General features: G+C 37.6%; 1 protein-coding gene across 1 annotated transcript in view; it reads left to right on the forward strand.

Moving 5' to 3' along the window:
• The window catches only part of LOC150077446 (serine/threonine-protein kinase BRSK2-like), a 614,186-nt gene that overhangs the window by 151,694 nt on the left and 440,684 nt on the right, over nt 1-21,808 (forward strand). The gene's annotated exons all lie outside the window — the stretch shown is intronic.

Raw genomic sequence — 21,808 nt, forward strand, 5'->3', positions numbered from 1 at the left:
TGCTTCGTTCTCTTGTTCTTTATACCAATTTACATATACCAATCATTTTGCGAATATCCAAGTCCGATTCCTACATTTACACTGTTCTAGTATGAGCTCTTCATTATCGTCGTAGATCTTGACATATTTCATCTCTAACAGTATCTCTGTTTCCTCATTGAGAAATGGAATGTGCAGCGTTAATGGAATGTGCATCTCGCGCTTGTACTCGTTGAGATCCTGAGCAAGTCATAATGTCGATAGCGTATTATGCGTCGATACTGTCGTTTCTTGCAGATCTCGTTAGCGCTGCATGTGTAATTTGCGACAAAGCATGACAGAGTAACATGATCCAATATGATAGTTGATTGTCACAATACTTTGGAAGAGGCTATTGGCCTAACGGCCCTAACCTCTTCCAAACGTTGATTCGGTAGAGTAATATATTACTCTACCGAATATTACGGACTGAAGTATGATGCTAATGTCACTAACATTGATTCGGTAGAATAAGTAGCGGGCGTGAGCATAAAATGTTACATCGTTCACGATTTCGGTTCTAGCTGTTCGAAATTTAGTAGATGTCGTCAAAGATGTTTACATATAAAACATCTTTGGTGAGTACAGGATACACACGCGGTTCTTTTTGCATAGATGAAGACGATATATAATGTGATTTACGTTATAATTAACGTAATTAATAGACATTATAATTAACCAGTGGTGTAATTTAATACAAATTTATAATGTCATCCATTGGGCAAGGACTGGTATAACCTTTCTACAGCATAACAGGCAACTGAATCCCAGCGGGATAATTATTTACATATATACAACCTCCGAACAAGATGACTTTCAACTCTACAGTGCATTGGAAATTAATTTCAGTGATTTGGGAAAATATATACACTAAAATGTTCTTGTCTATACTTCGGCACGACCGAAGTAGAGTTTATGATCAGTAGAGTTTACAATAAACCAATCAATACAAATTGTTAATCGTAACCTGCAGAACATTAACTGCAAAATTGTTTAGCTAACTAAACGTTTAGCAGAGAAATTAAATCAGTGCGTAATTTTAATTTTGCTATTATGAAACAAATAACATAATAAACTGCTTTTGATAACTCAAAGTTAACAATCAAGAAGCATTCTTAAAATACAAAAAAAAAAAAAAAAAAATGCAAATAAAATAATTTAATACGGAGCTCTCACAAACAATTCAAGTTGCCGTAATTTGTATACTACATAATAAATCGGTCAAAGCCATTACCAACGGGTATCAAGGAAACAAAGCAAACAAACACAGAAGTGGCAGATCTCTCTCCCCCATCTCCGACAAGAGGTGTTGGCAATGGTGGAGGGAAGGAAAACTTGTCATGCATTGCATCATGATTAATTAAGTAATAAAAGCTGAAGAAGAATGTGTTTGACACAGATTGCCACTGAGGAAATAACACGTGATTCAGTGTTTCTATATTGATTATAAAATTCATTAATCTTCTTTCTTTCGGGTCCCACATTTAATTCACTCCTACCTCCATCCTTGATAGGTTCGTTTATTTGAACGGGCAGAACTTCATTCCCTTTGGTTCACTTATTCTAAGTACTGTAATTAACAATGTACTATTAAAAGGTAAAAAAATAAAAATATGTTTAAGTTCATGGCGATAAGATTTGTTTTAAAAGCTCCAATCGATTTTAATACAGAAAAGAAATCGATTTTCCTTTTTTATATTTAAAATTACGTTTTCTTGCCGTAAGCAACGAACTCCTTAAGAAACGCTTCAACGACTATCATTTATCTGAATTCATATGTCACATTTGAAAATTTGATAATAATTACCAACTGAAAGTTTATTAAGATGTTTAAAGTTAATCCCTTTACAATGACGAATTATAATTTCGTAAGATACCAAGTAGATAAATTAAATCTTTTTATTTCAGAGCTAAGAAATAATTTTATCCTGATGACTAATCTAATCACTTAAATGCTGAAAGTTAAATCCTTTAACTTATTTCATTTCCATTGTAATTTAAGACATTCAGTGCTCCTTCTGCATTCAATAATTGTAAATATTTCCCAAAATAATACCTCCTGGAGATAAAATATATGCTATTAATTTGTAATAGCTATTGTCTGGACACGACAAATTCTGAGGGTTAGCTTGTATAAATCTACAAGGTGGAGGATAGTCTTCTTTCTGCATATTTTTCTCAAGCTTTCTATTTTTCACATATGAACCATTTTTAAATTTTGCTCCTTTAGACTCCGATCTCAAAATCTAATTACAAATGTCTGATAATAATTAACTCCAGACTATTTATGGTTTATAGTTAATCATCATCATAAAAATTTGTGACCAAATTATCAGTAACGCTTTGTTGTGGCATGAAACTTCATTGAGGCGGCTGTCAACTATAACAGTTTTTAGCCAAAGAAAGTTTTAATTATAATAGAACGAAAACTAAATAGTTGTTTGAAGAGGTACTCAAATTTCGTTATTTATAGTGTAGTTCATGAATGGTATTATTAGTTTGTAACTGGTTTCGTTGGGATTTTTTTCTGTCTATATAAAATTTGGTCCTTGAGGCTGTCACAGACATTCTCTCGGGTATGCAAAGCTGGGCTTGCTACCTGGGAGTCTACAAGCAGCTACCTTCACTACGCTGGGTCTACAAGCAGCAGCTGCTCCACACCAACGACCCACACCTGGTAAAAAGGTACATCGTATCAAACCTATACCCGACAGTACTATATGCTTCAGAGATATGGGCCTCGGCTGCCGAATCCAACCTTAAAAGGATATTTGCGGGCGGATTCTGGCTATTAAAATGGGCCAACACCAAACTCCACCTTCCTCCAGCTCTCAGAGCAACACAGTTAGTAGATGCCCTTCACCTATGCAGGCTTCGATCGTACATAGGAGAAAGTAGGTTGCTATTCACAGTCAAGATGGCCACGGGTAAAATCACAGAGCCGAATTTCTGAGATCACTGCACTTGACGCATTCCTCCCCCTTATCTCCGGTCTTCAGCACATTTGCTAGCAAACCATAACCGGCTAGTACTAACCGACAGATTCCTGCCAAAGCAAATGCTGCCCTCACTGTAAGCGATCGACAGTGACCTCCAAGAAGTGGTCAACAAAAAAAGACACAGGAAGGGAATCCTCGCTGAACTGAAAATTTAGAACTGTGCTTTTGCCTGCAGTAGTCTCGATCTATATTATATAACATGTATGCATTTCTCATATAGATCTCTTTGTATGTGTATCTCTGTTGTTGGTATGATGTAAATATGTATTGTAAACCCCTGCACCACCATGCCGTGACAGGAGTAATTGTATGTTGGTCATACTACAATTAAGGATTCTATTCTATACAGAATACTTGATCGACATTGGCAAGGGCAGAGACTTCGAAAAAGGGACTACTATTGGCTACAGATTGAAGGGTGGCAGTATTACCGAAAGATAATCTTATAATATTATCTTATTTAAGCTATCATCTCTAGTACTACGATACAGTATGGTACGATTTCTGAAATTTTATCCGATAATAGGCTACTTATTATTTGTTCAAAACGGAATTGACAATATGAATAATACTTGATTTAGACAAAACATCGAAATCTCTTTGTAGGCGTACTAAATGGATTAAACTTTGCTAGTTCTCTCCCCCACTACTATGTTCGTACTATAGTTAAATAAATTTGTAACCACCAACTCTACTTTAATTTTCTGGACTATAGCTGCAGTGCAGTGAGGAAACCTGTGAATGGGTACTAACTTAAGGAAGAGAAAAAGCAGTTTCCAGGAGATTGGTTGGTAGGCAGAGAACGGGTGACTTCGCATGAAAACTGTCTCCTTGGAATGCAAAGCCTAACAATAACAACTTCCGCGTGTGGAGAGGACCCGTCATGTACATGTCCACGGATTCATAACTTTATACAGGGAGAAGTAAATTCACGATTGGGCTCGGCCCTGTGGAAAATAATTAAATTTCAACATCTGGTGTAAATCAATCAAACGAATTAAACAGAAATTGGATCAATGACTTTAAGTAATCTTTTTACTTATAATTATTTCTGTAAATTATATTAAGCGAATTTCTCTCCGAAGTAGTCAATAACTTGAGTATACAGATTTATTCTAACTTCACTATCAAAAGACAACAACGACAAAAAAAATTATAGTTCTAATACCGCTAATTTAATGTTTTACGTTAATTTTAAAACACAGTACGTATTTAAAATTAGTAACTCTCGGTAGGCGCCTCCGTAGCCAGGTGGGAAGGAGCAGCAGTGCGTAGCACACGCTTCTTGATTAAACCGGGGTTCGAGCCCGTCACCACCAAATACGGAGGATGCGGAAAGGTCAGGGAATGACCACCGCATGACCCGGAGCAATATGGCCTTAGTTGCTAATGCTCCTTAAAAAACCAAACAAACAACTCTCGGTACTTATCAACGTCCCAGATCAACGTGGGATGTCGACTGTACTAGATTAATACAAAAAAAAAGTGTAATTCTTCTGAACCACTTGTTTTAAGAAATGGAAGTTTAGAAATAAGTATAAATGATTATTTCTGCAATGATAGAAAGCATACTTTCTAAAATTATAATTCTATTTGAAAATATAACTTAATAACATGTAATTAATGATTTATTGTACTGCATTTTATTTCTGCAATGCAGAAATCAGCATCTGGGCTTCCAACTACTAAAATGTTCGTTGAATGCTACTTATGGGTGTGTTTGGGAGGACAGTATTTGAAGAAGTTCCAAAAAGAGCAGAGTAGATAAAGAGAGAGAAAAAAAAAAAAAAAAAAACAGATAGACAGATACGAGAGAGAGAGAGAGAGAGAGAGAGAGAGAATCTTGTCCATTATCGCACGTACATTACACTACGTCGACAAACGATCAATAACTCTGCACCAAAAATAGAACGCAGATGACGTCACGTCGAAGCGTTTTATACATTTCGGTGCATAAATGCCCCGTATTTTAAGGCAGCTTGGAAGCGACTGATCTAAATGTAATGTAGGAAGTGATTTGATCCTTCACGAAGTCTTTTTGTACTACCATAGTCAAATGTTTGCATAGAAAGTACCACATCAGACCAGAGATGGGAGAAAAAAGGGGGTTTGGCATTAAGAGAAAACGTGTAACTCTGTTGAGGCTTTTGTTGAAAATAAAGCACTGCTCTCTACTGCAGTTATTTTTTTATCACACAAGGCAGTATGGAAGACATTACCATGCAAAAGGACAGTTCCCCAGTGAATGCTTAGTTTTACAATTTCTTAGATATCTGGATTCTAGAATTCCGTTTATTTTGCTGTAAAGTTACTTTTTGGTCAACTGACAGTGTTACATAAACCAAAGTACGGTAGCTTCTGCCGGGATTGTAAATTACTGTATACTATTTGTTCAATCCAGTTTTTACAAGAATTGCTAACGTAATTTGGTGTTGTCTCGTTCTTCACGCAACTACCACAAACTGTGACTTATTCCTAAATGGTTACAATACTATAATAATAATAATAAAAACAAAACATAGGTATGTTTTTATCTCATTCATTTTCTCTCTATGTTTCTATTAAAAGTTTGTTTTTCAGGTCATTTTCTGCTCTGAAGCCATTTATCTCTCCAGACAAATATCTAGTGTTTGCTTCTCAATACTGATTCTTTACTATACGATCTCTACCTTCGAGTTTTATCCATTATTCTTTAATTTTACTCATAACTTAAAAATATCAGTAACCCATATATAATAAGCACAACTTTATCATATAACATGCGTAGCATTAACTTTTAACCGCCTTAGGGCCATCTTGACAGGGTCTGGAGCCTTAACCGCTCGGCCACCCTTCCTGAATAATTTCGCTACACGTACGCTTCATTGATAGTTTTGTTTGAAAATTTTCGACTTCTTTTTTTTTTTCTTCATAATTTTCCCCCACATAAAAATTTAGAGCAGAGTTAATTTAAATAACTGTCCTACTCCATACGCAATGAATCCTTGTATGAATGCCAACAAACAAACAAATCCTAAAAGGAATACAGAATTCAGATAATGACTAATGGAGGTCAATACACAAATAAAGCCCTTTTTCCACTTATATTTGTAGTTACTTTCGCAGCTTGAGGGGGGGGGGTGAATAATATCTGAAGCAATAGTTTGCTACGAAGACATCGATACGCTACACTGTATATATAAAGTGTGTGCCACATGGCAGTTTACTGAGAAGTAAATTACCAAACACAGTCTGAACAATTCATTTAAACGCCCTCTTCTTAATGGAAGAAGAGGGCGTGGCAATTACGTCACTACAAATGCGCAGGTAAATAATTACATTGCTGTCTTTCACTGAAAGAGAGAGACAACTGCCTCCATAACGTTCACCAACCTCGTGCACGTGCTTCACTCTGTAATACATGACCACGCACGGCATCAATTGATGTTCCATTGTAATGTCAGCTGATGAAGGTACCCGATATAGTTTGTATATTTGTAAATAGTTTAGTATTTTGTAAATAGTTTAAATATTTGTATAGTTTGTAAATATTTTAAATATTTGTATAGTTTGTAAATATTTTAAATATTTGTATAGTTTGTAAATATTTTAAATATTTGTATAGTTTGTAAATATTTTAAATATTTGTATAGTTTGTAAATATTTTAGCTAAATGTTTTAGTCCTGCTCTTTCGGATGCAACAATATTCCTCATGCATTATGCAACCCGAAGCAAAAGGCCTTTTACTAAGTGACCTATGTAAATACAAGTAAATAATTACATAGTGATATTTATTTCACCTTGAGAATGCCGCGTGGTGGTGTAGCCAACGGGAGAAGAGGGTGCGTGTCACGTGGTATAAGTGGCCACGGCGATTACGTCTACAAATGTACAGGTAAATAATTACATGACATTTCCTGATTAGATATCGATCATAGTAGCACAGTGTTTGAGTAAGGCACTACTTGTCTCGACATTTGCGCCATCAGTACTCTTGTGATGAATACAGAACCTCTGTGAAAGTCAGAAAAGTGTTATGTGTTGCATGTGTAGTTTAGTGTTGTGTTAGTTGTCTGACGGCACCGGGAGTTTCCCCCATCTCCACATGTGCAGTTTAGCGTTGGGTTCTGTTATTTGTGCTGCTTCTTGGCCGCAGGGCCCCTAATGGGACCCCATGTTGCCCGCCACCACCACTAGGAGATGAGCCAAACTGTCCATAATACTCTGGCCGCTCTCCATCGGGGGTCGCTTGAGCTTCCTGACGGAGAACAAAAAAAGCATGAGTGAGGGAGGCAGCTGAAGGATGGGAGTAAAAAGGGGGAGAAAGAACATCAGTGTGTTTCGACAGGTATGTCTTTTACGTAGAAAAGATTTTACTTACTCCGTCATACCTCTACATTTTACGTATAAACGCGTGTGCGGGGGTTGGCGAGCAAAGCACTCTAGTATAATATTAATAAAGTAATATAGGTATGGAATTGACTTCAAGATTTAAAACTGTGCATATTATTTTTCCTTAAACTGACATATGGCCCACCCTATATACAGTTTGTGCAGCTATTATATCCAGTAATATTTTTCTATTTCTTTTCGACACAACTGTTCCCAAAGATTTATATCTGCTGTTATTGGTGGATTAGACTGCTATGTGATAACTGGGAATATTGGCAAGTTTACAACACACCTTGAGTGCATGCCGTTGCTCTGTAAGTAATTTAAGATACAGCGTTAATTAACAATGCTTATTTTCCGGTTTCAGCTAGGTTTGAACCTGATCAAACAGAATCAGAACCTATAATTAGTAATGTAACATAAATCGATATTTGTGGCAAAGCATAACATTAGATGTGAAATTCATCTTTAGATATCCACAAGAGATTAAATTTTATTTTATTTTTTTGTAGCTCAGAAGTATTGCTGCTGAAAATAAGCTAGAAGAAATAAAATAAAATTCCACCTAAAATCTCGAAATTATTTGGAAGATTTATTTGTTAGGAAAGTCTTTGAGCCTTAAATTATATCCAGTTTCATTTAATATTTATCTTTTCTAATTAAATGCTAATGGGAAGGTTACCAAGAACAAATAAATTAATGAAGTACTTAGCAATAATGTGCTGACTTAAAGTTTTACTCAGTTGTTTAGAAAATCACAAATCGTTTGTTACTGGAGATGTAGTCTGTTTTTCTATATTTGGCCTTCTGAGCAATTTATGATCATATTATGTACAATACGTCAGGAGACGCTCATACGGTTTGGATGGTCATAAGCTCCGTCGAAACTAAGGACAGGAGGCGTCAAATTATCGCGTCTGTAAATTTATGATCGATTTGTCTTTTACGAAGTGAATTCCAGTTGCCGGGGTAAAAAAAAAAAAAGCATTCCATACAGTGTGAAAGGACAGATATTGAAGGTGCTATGCCAACTGCAAAGGTCAAGTACTGTACTCCTGTTGTTTTCTGGAATATATTTTTATTTTTCATTATTATTATTTTGCGCGTCAATTTATTTGGCTGGTTTTTGGGTCAAAGCAAACCAACGTTATGAGGCATCGGTATATTGTGTCAGTAAATAGAATGCAGCTTAGTCGGTTCACTTTGGAGAAAAAATCGAATTTCGAAATGAAAGCGAACTGGTCGAAAAATGCGCAGCGATACAGTTTCGTGCTCAATCTACTACAATTAAATAAATTTACAATTGAGTGTAACATTATTCTGTGAAGGAATCAACGTTTAGTAATCATCGATTCGTCCATATTTTAAATTTGTGTATTTCTTCGATCATAGCGCTCTGGTTTTGGGTTTTTTTTTTTTTTTTTTTTTTTTAATATGTTTTATCGTGTATTATGTCTATATTCATAGGCCGATTTGTATTTTGTACAATACTTGGGAAAAATCTTAGATCTTAAATCGAAGAAGCAAATACTACGATCAAAAAATATCTTGAAGTGCTCTAGGAGGTAAAAAAAAAACCTGTTATTTAATGCAACGGTATCTAAATTTACTAAATTTTAAAAACGTATACTTTACAAACAAAAATCAGATGCTTTTAGTTTGTTTCCAAATCTCGAAATTCTAAAGTACTCCTGGAAAAGCATATCAGATGAAGACGACGTAAATTTCACAACTTTGTTATTTTAGTACAATTATGCTAATTATATACGAAAAAGATCTTAATGAAGACCGAGTGTTTCAAGGATTCAGCTACGAGACCTTCATAACTTATATGAAGCTCTCTATCATTTTTTTCCTTTCATCAGGGACCACTGTAATGTCGGATTTATTTATGAAGAAAGTATCACAAAACGGAAATCTACTGCCAAACAAAAGTAGGCCTAGGTCACTGGAATTTCAGTAAATTTTAAAACCCGTATTCACTCTGTTCCTTCTTTGCTAGCTATTTTTACAAAAACCTTCCAATACTTCGCGAAAAGGCTATGGTCTATTTTCAGCAAACTAGCCTCACATGCCATCTAGAAAATTAATATTTGAATAGCTTTTCTTTCTATTCGTAGCAACCAACCGTTTCGGATCTATATATATATTTTTCCCCCCTATTTTATTTATTGTTACATAAAGTTTGACGTTATCTTGATACTTTTAATGTTATATTTCTGCGCTCTTCATTGCTTTTCAATCGTGTCTTCTATAAGAATTGCATTAATCTACATGTTGCCAATTTGAAGAACCAATATGATGTCATTAAGGCTTCAAGGCGCAAGAGCATGTTGCTTATATTGTGCCTAACTTATGGTTTAGGAAAAAGAAAGTGATTATTCAGTTTATTATCCATTCTGATTGTGATTTATTATCCAATGTGAAAGTGATTATCCAATTTATCACAAGACAGCATGATAGCTTATTATTATAACGGTGAGTTCATTTTATTATTAGTATCAGCAATGGCCACATGGTGCAAGGAAGCCTATGGCTTATGCAGCACCAGAAAAAAAAATAATAATAATATGAAGAAATTTAAAAAAATAAATAAAAATAATAATGAGAGAAAAGGAAATAGACAAATATTCTACTACCGTATCCAGCTGACCTTTGAATTTCCCCAAACTGTCAGCCTCTACCACCCATGTAGGTAACTTTATTCCAGTAATTTATAATTAGCTGGATAAAATAAAACTTCCTTAAAGGAAATGTTTCTGTACTTCTGGATTATTACCATTACGTCAACATGTGTTTCAGAGTAGTTCTTGGGATCTAGCAAGAAACCGAAAAGCGATTACTGTGCTCTGTTTTGGATGCCACAGTCGATGAGTAGGTGATAGATAGTAAGACAGGTGAGAGTTTTAGCATTCTCATGGGTCTAAAACTACGAGAATGTAAAAGTTAAAGGACAGATGAATGTGGTTTAATCCTTAATCTTGCAAGAATAACTTATTTTCAATTCGAACGTACACTGAGTGGACAGAAATCATGGGATACCTACCTAGTAACGGGTAAGCCCACCTTTCGCCCGAATAAGGGCAGTCACACGGCGAGGCATGGAGTCCACTATTCAGGAAAGCGTTCCATGGGTATTCTCATCCATGCTTGCTGCACCGCTGTCCATAATTCCATCCATTCCTGGGTGAAGGATTCAAAGCTCGAACGGAACTTCCGCAGCATCCCAAAGATGCTCCACAGAGTCCTGTGAACAGGTCCGGTGAACGGGGAGGCCCTTCATGGCTGTAAAATCTGCGGAATGTTCTCCGAGCCATGTTCTAGTCACCACGGTTCTGTGGGGAAGCGCATTGTCCTGCTGGAAGAGTCCACTGCCCTGTGGGTGCACGATGACCATGAAGGGATGTAGATGATCTGCAAGGATGGACACGTAACCTGAACCATTCAGAGATGCGTCTAGACGAACCAGAGGTCTCAAAGTGTGCCAGTTCAACACACCGCAGACCATTACCGACCGTTCACCTGCCTGAACAGTTCCTTGTTGACATGACAGGTGCATAGTTCCGTGCGGTTTCCACTCTCCCCGTCCGCTCGAAATAACTGGAAACGGGATTCATCAGACCAGGAGATCCGTCTTCCTATCATTCAAGGTCTAGTAACGATGTTCTTTCGCCCTGTTGAAGCGTAGTGTCCTGTGTCATGGTGTTAGCAATGGGACGAGGGTGGGTCGGCGGCTCCCATAACCTACGAGGGTAGTTCAATAAAGAATCGCCCTGACCTAGCTGCAGAGGTGCTAGCCTGTTGATTCTTGGCACAGGTTTTAGTCCTTCTCTATTGAACTACCCTCGTATTACGGCTAATGATCGCCCGACGCGCTTGGTGGAGACGTTTCTTGCACCTTCCTCGTTGAAGTTTGCGGTGATTTGTGCCACTGTCACTCTCCGGTTGGCTGAAACAATGCGAGACAGACGTCGACGGCCAGGTTCATCCACCACCTTTCTCTGCTCACAGCGCTGTCCACGATGAGATGTTATTCCGGAAATGGCGTATCCCGATACACCTTGATACTCTCGAATGGGGATAGTGCAATTTCTGTACCACCTCCGAGATAGAGTGACCCATGCTTCGGGCACCCACTACCATCTCTCTTTCAGAGTCGGTTAACGCACGACGTTTATCCATACTGACTCCAAGTGTACCTATATACCTGCCAAGCGGCGGGTTAGCGAGAAGGGTACAACGTAGCATTTCCCAGGAGCCAGGTATCCCATTAATTCTCTCCTTTCAGAGTACTGTCTTCCAGTGGCTAATGATTTGTATGATCTCATAAAATTTGTTATTCCTTCGTCAGCATTCCATATTTCCGTACTTCGAATTTTCATAAGGTATGGAAATTCCGGAAAAGGTGTCTTATAAAGAAAATCAGAAGAATTTTTTGCTATTCTGGCAGCACTGTATGCTGACTCGTTCTCTGTAACGCTAATATGCATATGATCAAGAGAATCAGCGTAATAAGTACTGCGCTGAGAGAACCAGCGTAAACAACACTGGCAAGTAGTAACGAGTGAGTTTCACTTATCTCGTCCATCTGAGGAGAAGACAGAAATTGTCACAGGCCATGCAAAAATTACCTTATGTACCTGTGTATGATGTCTATAAATCGCGTGTATTCTCTGATCGGTTTGCCTATTTTGCTGGACAAAAAAAAAAAAAAAGAAAAGAAAAGAAAAGAAAAAACGCGTTTTCGGGGAGGGAACATTCCAATCTTTGCTACCCGCAAAGACTTCTTTGATGTGAGACAGCAATGATTGCTTCATGGCAGAAATACAATGAATTACAAGATCCTACTTATAATTACAAGGTCGGAAGCGATATCGGAGCAATATGGCCTTAGTTGCTATTGCTCCTAAAAACCAAAAAAATAACAACAACGGAAGCGATGGGAAAAGTGATTCTGAGGAGTTAAGATTGCCTATTACTGAATTGTAAGATTAAGAGATTCCGCTGACGGTAGATGTTGAATCACTGTTGGAGAGCCATTATGCTTCCACCACATTTCTGTGTTTTGAATGGTAATAATTTTCCAATCGGCCGATCTTGAGTCGCGCGCAATACAAGAACCCTGTGTGTTTTATTTTTGTTATATCACTGGATTTTTATTATTATTATTTATTTTTATTCATTTATTATTATTTTTTTTTTGTGCTGTTTGCACAGTGTGTGATATTGATCTGTAGATCTCTCTCTCCGGTTTTTGGTGTTCGTGATTTCCAGTTTTTTCCTTCTAGCTCTCGAAGGAGCTCTTTAACTTTCGAAATTTACCGGCCATCAGCAGGGAAGGAAAGGCAGTGCCACTGAATGACCAATGGTCAAAAAAAATTCAGTGTGTTAGTTAAAGAAAATGTACCTGCTTTCCTTATTTAATTAGTAAATGTGTCTTTTCTGTAAAACAAGGTATTAACATACACTGAGTGTTGAGGTGTACATACCGAATAGCGAGATGATCCATCTTTAATCCTCAGAACAGCCTGGAATCCAGTGGAACGGATGCAACTGGGTGTCGGAAGCGTGTCACAAGGATGCTAGTCTATGTTGACTGAAATCCATCCCACAGTTGTTGTAAACTGGATGGTTGAGGATATCAACTCCGAAGAGCTTGTTCCACCTCATCCCAGAAGTACAAAAATTGAATTAAGATCTGATGACTGGGGCATTCACTGGATTCACTCTCATTTCCTTAATCCAGTTCTGTACAGTTCTGGCTTTGTGATATGGAGCATTATCCTGCTGGACGAACACAACGCAGATTAGGAAAAACACTGCCGCCTTGAAGCAAAGTGCCTAGCTCCTAAAAAAAAAATCTCCAAATAATCAAGGGCATACAGATGTTGCTTCTCTTGTAGCAAGGCCCAGTGTCTACAACGAGAACACTTCGCACACAATTACACTGCTGCCTGCATTGTTAACACCATGACTCACTGTTTTCGCCTTATTCTAGTACTCTCATCAGATCGAAATTGCAGGAACCAGAATTTGTCAAACCAGGCACCATTTACAGTATTAGAAAATTCTTCACTGTCCAATGTTGGTGTTTCCGGTTCCAGTGTAACCGTTTCGTCTTGATTTTGCTGAAAGTAGTAGAACCCAGTTCGGTCGTCGGCTGCGATACCCCATCCATGATATAGTACGAAGATGCGCATTCTGAAATACTTCTTTGGTTACCATCAATCAACAAGAAGAGCCGACCGGGCTAGCCGGGTGGGTAAAGCGCCTGCCTGGCAACCCAAAGGTCGCGGGTTCGAATCCCGCCTCGGGCTTGGATCAAAGTACTGCAAAAAACCTTGGGAGGTGCACTATGGCCACAGAAGCCGATGCGCCAATAACTACCAAAAAAAAAAAAAAAAAAAAAAAAAAATCAACAAGAACAACATAACCCTACACTACACTGCACAAACATATTCACCACTGCACTAAGAGGCTTTACGAGGTACGGTACTTCCAACACATGGTGGTGTTGCCATAGTTTAGAGCGGGACCGCATCCACACACACACACACACACACACACACACACACACAATGCCTTTCTGTACAGTTGTGTCACAAGCCGTGTCAGCTCAATTGAGCTGTTTTTTACCACATAGTCGCTGTTTGCCTGAGATACTCATGCCAGCTAGTCTGCCACCAACTACCCTGGCTTGCTCAAAGTCACTTAAACTATCTGTTTAAGGGACTTTGAGCAACCAAATCCACGGTTCTAAATTCCATCGAGCATCTGCGAAATGAACTAGAAAGGCGTATTTTCTGGAACTATCCTCTGCCCACACCACTTTAGTAAATTAGGGCAATTTTGTTATAGGAATTGTCCAGTGTTTTCTTTCCATCTTTCAACACCTTGACTCCATGCTGCCAAATGATGCGTTTCTTTATCTAACAAATACATTCACAGTGATTTAGATATCGCAATTTCGGTGCTCTTAATTGTCATTTTAAATTATGCATAGGGGCTATATGCGGCCACCATGCTTATGTTAAATTAGCCAATAATTTTACCTTTGAAAAGGTCTGACATGATAGAGTGAACATGCAAAATGAAAACTCCTCAATTAGGAGATAATATGAAAACATTTCTTGAACAGAATATTGTATCGGAACACAATAATCAATAAAGGCCTATCAGAAAGCGAATGGGAGTAAAATGAAATAAGTCGAATGCGATTTTCAGAAAACAAGAGTAAAATACTTCACTTGCGCTGTGTCCAAAAGATGACTGTTAATATTTTTGCAGTCACAGACAACAAAGTGGCAAATTAGCAAAAAAAAAAATAATAAATAAATAAAATAATAATAATAAAATAAAATAAAATACCAAATACCAAAGGCAAAACTTTGGTATTTGTTATTTTATTATTATTTATTTGTTATTCATAACGCTAGCACTGAACCCTTTTATAACAGTTGGCCATTATACAATAGAAAACCAGTTAACTACTCAGTAGAAACAATTTATTAGGAACACCAGTTCTTAATAAATTGCAAAAACTCGATTATCTCTATTCGCCGCTAGAACAGTAGTAATCTTATATGAATGAATCGGCGAGATGAGGGTATATTTAGTAATGCAATTTGGATATCATTCTTCTACTATATCGAAGTAGTCAGTTACGTCCAAGTTCAGAGTTACACGTACCGCGTGTTCTAATCCACATACCACAAAATCTAGTAATGTTCTTGTTGTGATCTTGCTAACTTTCTGTCCCTGCGTGGCAGTTCTGGGGTATATAGCATAAAATATATATTTTTTTAATTCCTGGATTTTTTGTACATAGGTAGTGTGTGTCCATACGACTTTTAGTTTCGTCCCACAACACTTCTACAGAGAAATACAAAATACAGATATGAGCGACAAGATGTGATACTGTTAAAACAATCATATGAATTCATCCCAACAGGACTTCAGTCTCCAAACGAATTAAGTAAAAATAACCACAGATAATGTCTCCACGACTGACTCAGATAATTCTTACTGTTACATGCAAACAATACTTTTGGAAGCGAAGTCTTTTTCTAATCATCAAACAATGTCCTATGCATCATAGCGTTTTCAATAACTATCAACGTTATCCAAATGTAACGAGAAGTTATTTTGGCCAGTGTTCTCGGATCACAACCGCTCGTTGCACTAGTCAACACGTAAAATATTACGAAAACGAAAATACCCAATCTTGACTAATTTTACGTTGCTGAACACGAAAATCACATTAAAATTGTCGATTGGCTCTTGTTTTCGAATTACAGTTCCGGTCTCATATTAGCGAGTTCTATATTATCAACTACGGCTCGCGGCAAAACGCATAGCAAAACCGCAGTTTCAGTACCACAACGCTTTTATCACGTGATAACTTGTCGTCTCAAATGTGTCTTTACCTCTGTTGCAGTAATCCTCGTGTACGGCTAGGAAGTGGGTAATTTGTTCTCAGTTAACGGTTGTTCTCTATGAGATTCCTACTTTGTGCGCAGTATTTGTGTCGTGTAAGATTAATATGCCCCGTAATTGTGATTAGTCCAGACGACTTCTGTTACGTATGTGGAGAAGTCATGTTAGCTTCAAGAGAGCGTTCCTTAACTCGAACCACATAAAAAGCCTACTTCTTGTACTTTGGATGTAAAGTAGGCGACCAGGATAAGAACTGGCCTGCACACATACGCTGTGCTACCACCTGTTCATCAAAACTCAACGCGTGGGTGAATCGAAAGGAACGTTTTATGCCTTTCGCAGTGATCATGATATGGAGGGAGCCAACAAATCATGTCACAGACTGTTACTTCTATGTGGTGTCCCCCATTAGAAAAGGGATGACTATAAAGAAAAAGGGGGCAGTGACGTACCCAAATATACAATTCGTCCCGTGCCTCACAGTGAAGTACTACCTATTCCTGAACGACCCGATTGCTTTTCTGTACAGTCTAATGAAGATGAAGACACTGATGAACATCAACTTGATATTTGCGAAAAAGTACAGTAGCTGTCTACGTCAAGAGATCCACCATTTTGTCCAAACCTTCAGTGGTGGATTCAGTGTAGGGGCTCCGGGGCACATGCATCCCCTGTCGTTTTTCGGAGAATATTCACCAATCGTTTAAATTCCATTTACCTACAAAAAAAATTTTTTTTCATTGTTAACATAGGATTTTATATATTTTTGCGTTCTGGCTCAGCTATTTTAAACTGACTACAGTTAGCAACACTGATGCTGATGTGATCGCCATTCTAGTTCGAGGCGTCTTGCAGTTTGGTCGGGCGTAATATTGACTTCAAAGTAATTCAGAGCTGTGTGCCTGTGTCCGCCAGTCACATTATGTTAGACTGTCATGTTTGTTTTGTTCTGTGCATTATTTTGTGCCTTGTTTGTGCACAAACAACAAGGCAGAAATGGTGTCCCCTGTCACAAATGGTGCCTCTTCTGTCATTTTTTTCTGGATCCGCCACTGCAAACCTTTATCCTTCTGAACCACATAAGATCACAAAAAGTGAGCTTAATGACTTCATTAGGGATCTCGAACTGGCGAAGACTAAGGCAGAGCTTTTGGCCTCAAGGCTACAACAGTGGAATCTTCTAGATCATTCTGCGAAAGTGACATCATTTCGTACTCGAAATAAACGACTATGATAAATTCTATCAAACAGAAAGTGAAGTCACTGTTTGTAAGGATGTTGATGGTATAATGGCAGCAATGAATATGAGGCACGTTCCCGAAGGATGGCGACTATTTATAGACGCTTCTCAGGTTAGCCTGTGTAATTACACAATGGAAATATGCTGCCTTCAATTCCTCTTGCGTATGACGTCCACAAAAAAAAACATATGCAAACATGGAGAACATCCTCTTATGTGTACATATCAGAAGTATGAGTGGCAGATATGTGGTGATTTAAAGGTAATCGACATTTTATTAGGACTACAAAAGACTTACACTAAGTATTGTTGCTTTCTCTGCGAGTGGGATAGTCGTGCCAAGGATATGCACTACAAAAAGAGGAGTTGGCCTCAACGAAAATCATTGACACCTGGAATGAAGAACGTAGCATTTGAACCTCTGGTAGATCCAAATAAAGTTTTGCTTCCACCACTCTATGTCAAATGGAGCTCATGAAAATTTCATGAAGGCTTTGGAAATTCCATCGAGCATCTGCGAAATCCAGTGGAACGGACGCAACTGGGTGTCGAAAGCGTGTCACAAGGATGCTGGTCCATGTTGACTGAAATCCATCCCACAGTTGTTGCAAACTGGATGGTTAAGGATATCAACTCCGAAGAGCTTGTTCCACCTCATCCCAGAAGTACAAATTCCCAACACTTAGTACATACATTTAAGATACCAGATGTTCAACCATTCCCTAGGCCGAAGCCTATTCATGGCTTGGGATATACTGTATTCTTAATGTCTGAGCTGTAAAGTTCGAAAAACGGTTAGTTATAGAAATTTTAACATAAACGAACGAAACAAAACTTCGTTACTGCCACTTAGCCTTCTCTGAAGATAATATATCTTGACAAATTTTTAATTAATTTTTTCAGTCACAGAAGTGTCCATCCCTTCTGCGAGGAGCCTGGCTTCTACTATCTGGTAATAAGTTTTTCCGTCTTCTAAACACAGCACTTAAAAAGTCATTAAAATACTTAAACAATCTTTTCTCTGTGAACAATAGAGAGCCTCCTTTAAGTCTACGCCAGAAGATATCTCCAAATTTAGTCTTAAATCGACATAATTTCCACATTCCAACATAATATGTTGAGAAGTTTCCTCCTGTCAGCATTGACAATTTCCTTGCTCTTTTAAACATAGTTGGAACAATCTATATGCCAAGCCGAGTCCTGTTATTAGGAATGTTGCATTTAAGCCGAACTGCAGCCAAGGCTTCTTTTTATTTACTTATCCAACTTGGGGGAACAGATATGTCTGTCTTCCTTTATTAGAATTTTGTAGTCATTTTGATATAAAGCCATCAGTTCTTGCAATATTCATGCTTTCTCAGTTTTAAGATCTGATCACACATAAACTTTATTTTAATCTGGGCAAGATCATACTCCCAGAATAGTCTTTCTTATATTTTTCTTGGTGTAATATAATAAACTAATCAGCAGTATAACATACGTAACAGGCATTTTCCCAGATATTATCTGCAGAGCCTCTGACGATACAGGTCTGTATGCCCTGGTCACACCCAATAAGGCAAATTTCTGTGCCTGTAAAGTATATTTTTGCCTTACCACCTTACTTATTCTATGTACCCAAGCTCCTGAAGCATATATCATGATGGGAACAAATAGAGATTTATACAAAAGGTTTATGGCCCGGCCTTTTATATCCCAATCAGACCTTATACCCCTCCGGAGCTTGGCGTGCAATGTTCGAATTTTATTCTTAAGATATTTAGCATGCTCAGTAACGAACAGCCTCTCTTCAACTTGTATTCCTAAATATTTTTGTGAATTTAGCATACTGAATTGCCTCCCGCCATTCAGCCTGACAGTTGGTGCTCTATTCATGCTTAACTTACCTTTCAATAGCATTTTCACAGTCCTTTCTTGTGAAATCTGCAACTTATTTATTCTTGATCATCTGTACAATTCTGTTAATACATTTTCAGCTCTGTTCTCGAATTGAGAACAAGAATTCCCAGTAATCAGAATTACTAAATCATCGGCATATGCTATATATCTTGTTCCTTCTATGTCCTTGTTTATGAATTCATCAAAGACAATATTCCAGAGGAAGAGACCTATCGCCGAGCATAGAGGACATCCATATAATACACTTCTTGTAATTTCAGTATATAGTGTCTGTTAAGTTAAAATTGTAGTTATACAATTCTTCGATCACTAAAATAGTCTCTAAACACTGAATATAAGGTACCAGAACATTCAGTTATTCTTATTCTTGCTATAATACTCTCCCACCAGAGAGGTCGAAAGCACCCTTGAAATCAATGTAGACTGCTAACACATATCTCGAAATCGCTTCCTCTACAGTCCGGACTAATCTGTGTACTGCATCCTCAGCACTTAATCCTTTTTTAAAGTCATATTGACTTTCGAAAACATAGATTTTTCATTATATTTAATCATCAAAACTTAGTACAGAGAAGATTAAAGCAGACGTTTTCATTGGTCCACAAATAAGGCAACTTTTCAAAGACGAACAGTTCGGATGTGCCCTTGGTGACAGCGAGAAATCTGCGTGGAAAGCCTTTCGAAATGTTTCGGCTAGTTTTCTAGGATATCTTAAAGCCAGCAACTACAGGCAGCTTGTGGATGGTGTCATTAATTCTTGCGAAAAACTGGGGTGCAAGATGTCATTGAAGATGCATTTATTTCACTCACACCTGCATTTCTTCCAGCCAAACTGTGGTGCGGTCAGCGATGAACATGGGAGCGCTTCCATCAAGACATCGCAGCGATGGAACAAAGATAAACAAAAGCAAATGGAGTGTCGCCATGTTAGCCGATTATTGTTGGAAGGTTAAAAGGGATATTCCCGAATATGAATACAAGTGAAAGGGGAAAAGCACCCGTGTTTGATTCAGATAGGTTCGGAGCTACATCTTACTGCCATACAAATAAAAAAATATCTTGTATAAATATAAAAAACTACTTTTTTCCAAAACAAGAGCCAATCTGCCATTTTAAGCACCATTTTCGTGTTTAGTAGCACACCAAAATCTATAAAGTAACTTACTTTCACGCCCATAACAAGATATTACTCAAAATTTGTTGTTCAGTGTTATTAGCCATAAACCGGTTTTGGTACAATCTTAATACTGTTGTGCGCGAAGAGGTCACCATGACCGCAGCAACTGTTAGCACTCACTCTCCTGACCCCACAACCAAAACCGTTAAGTCACGTTATTATTGCAAATATATGGTGACTTCCGAAGATGTCAAGAAGAGGTGAGTTGCCTTCATTTTTTTTATTGTAACTCTAGTCATAACATGGCAACTATTTCATTAAAGAAATATGGAAGATCGATCAGTCAAGAAACAACGAATAACTGAAATTCTTGACGTAGGTATGTTGAAATTTAAGTCCACAGAGCGTAGTTGTGATTTTCAAAACTATTCGTTGATAAAAGAATCTAAAAATAGCACTGCAGTACAAAACCGGAAGTCAGAGAAAAGCACATACAATTAAACTTTGGTCAGAGAGCAGTAGAGATCTGTCGAACTAAAATGCTTGAAGCGGAAAAGGTAAAGAGAAGCCTGTATTTTGTAATCAAATAATCAGACGAAGTTTCCAACTGCAAAACTTTCAAATCTCAGCAATATTAAATAAGGCTACGAACAATACTTTAAAAACAACAATTCTGCCGCTAAAATCTGGAACCTCGAATATTGTAGCTTTCTAAAAGCACTGAACTGTTTTATCCACACACAGATTAATATCCTCTGAGAGGAATCTGATATTTTCCTCCGTAAAAAAATTCTTCCCCTCCCCCTTTGGAATGAATTTTTACTGTAAAGATAAAGAAGACAGTGTCGGAAAATCGCAAGGGTTAAAAAAAAAAAAAAGAAGGATTATAACATTAAATGTGTAAAAGGGAGTGTGTATAGTAATAAATCTGTAGCTGTTTAAAGTTATACACCAATATAAGAGGAAGAAGTTGTGAAACCCATTCAAATAACCTACTGCATTTTAGCGTTATTATTCATTGCAAACGACAACTTTTAGTTCATACAGCTCCGGATTTTGTAATTACCATTTTTAAGATAGTTCGTCACGCTATGGGTCTATTCCCATGTCGACCCCACACTCATTTTAATTTCGATCACCAAAATTACCTTTAGGTAGTTAGCCGCACTGTTAAACTCGACTCTACGGATGAAACACGCCGTTGGCTGCGGTTTTCATCAGCGACGCTGGAGAATAGGGTGGAGTCGTGGCATGGTGATTAGGAGGTCGTTGGCTTCGCTTGGAGCTATGCTTGATCTAATAATCCTTCTATCGCTTTTCCCTGTCCAGTATGCCAACGGTTACAACATGCTTACACTAACATATATGCGACAGAATGATCAATTTCAGGCTAACTTATACACAGCCAATTTATATGAATTTAGTAACGACAAGGAGCTAAATTATATTTGTTATATTACTTAATTATGTTAAAATAGTAATGCGCACTACTAACAGCAATGGAGACAAGGAAAATATTAAAAAGTTTGTATAATAATATTTACATACATACATACAGAGAGAGAGAGAGAGAGAGAGATGATGAATGGTTAGAAAAGTGAAAAAAATGCTATAAATCGAAGTACAGAAGGAATGAAAATAAAACAGGACGATAATGTTTAGAATCAGTGCGTTTAAACTGCGCTACCAACGAGAGCGTCTCTGAGGGACGATAAAGTCAAGGAAAC

The sequence above is a fragment of the Mastigoproctus giganteus genome, chromosome 12 (assembly GCF_048544385.1).
Source record: "Mastigoproctus giganteus isolate SK-2022 chromosome 12, ASM4854438v1, whole genome shotgun sequence".
Classification (NCBI taxonomy): domain Eukaryota; kingdom Metazoa; phylum Arthropoda; class Arachnida; order Uropygi; family Thelyphonidae; genus Mastigoproctus; species Mastigoproctus giganteus.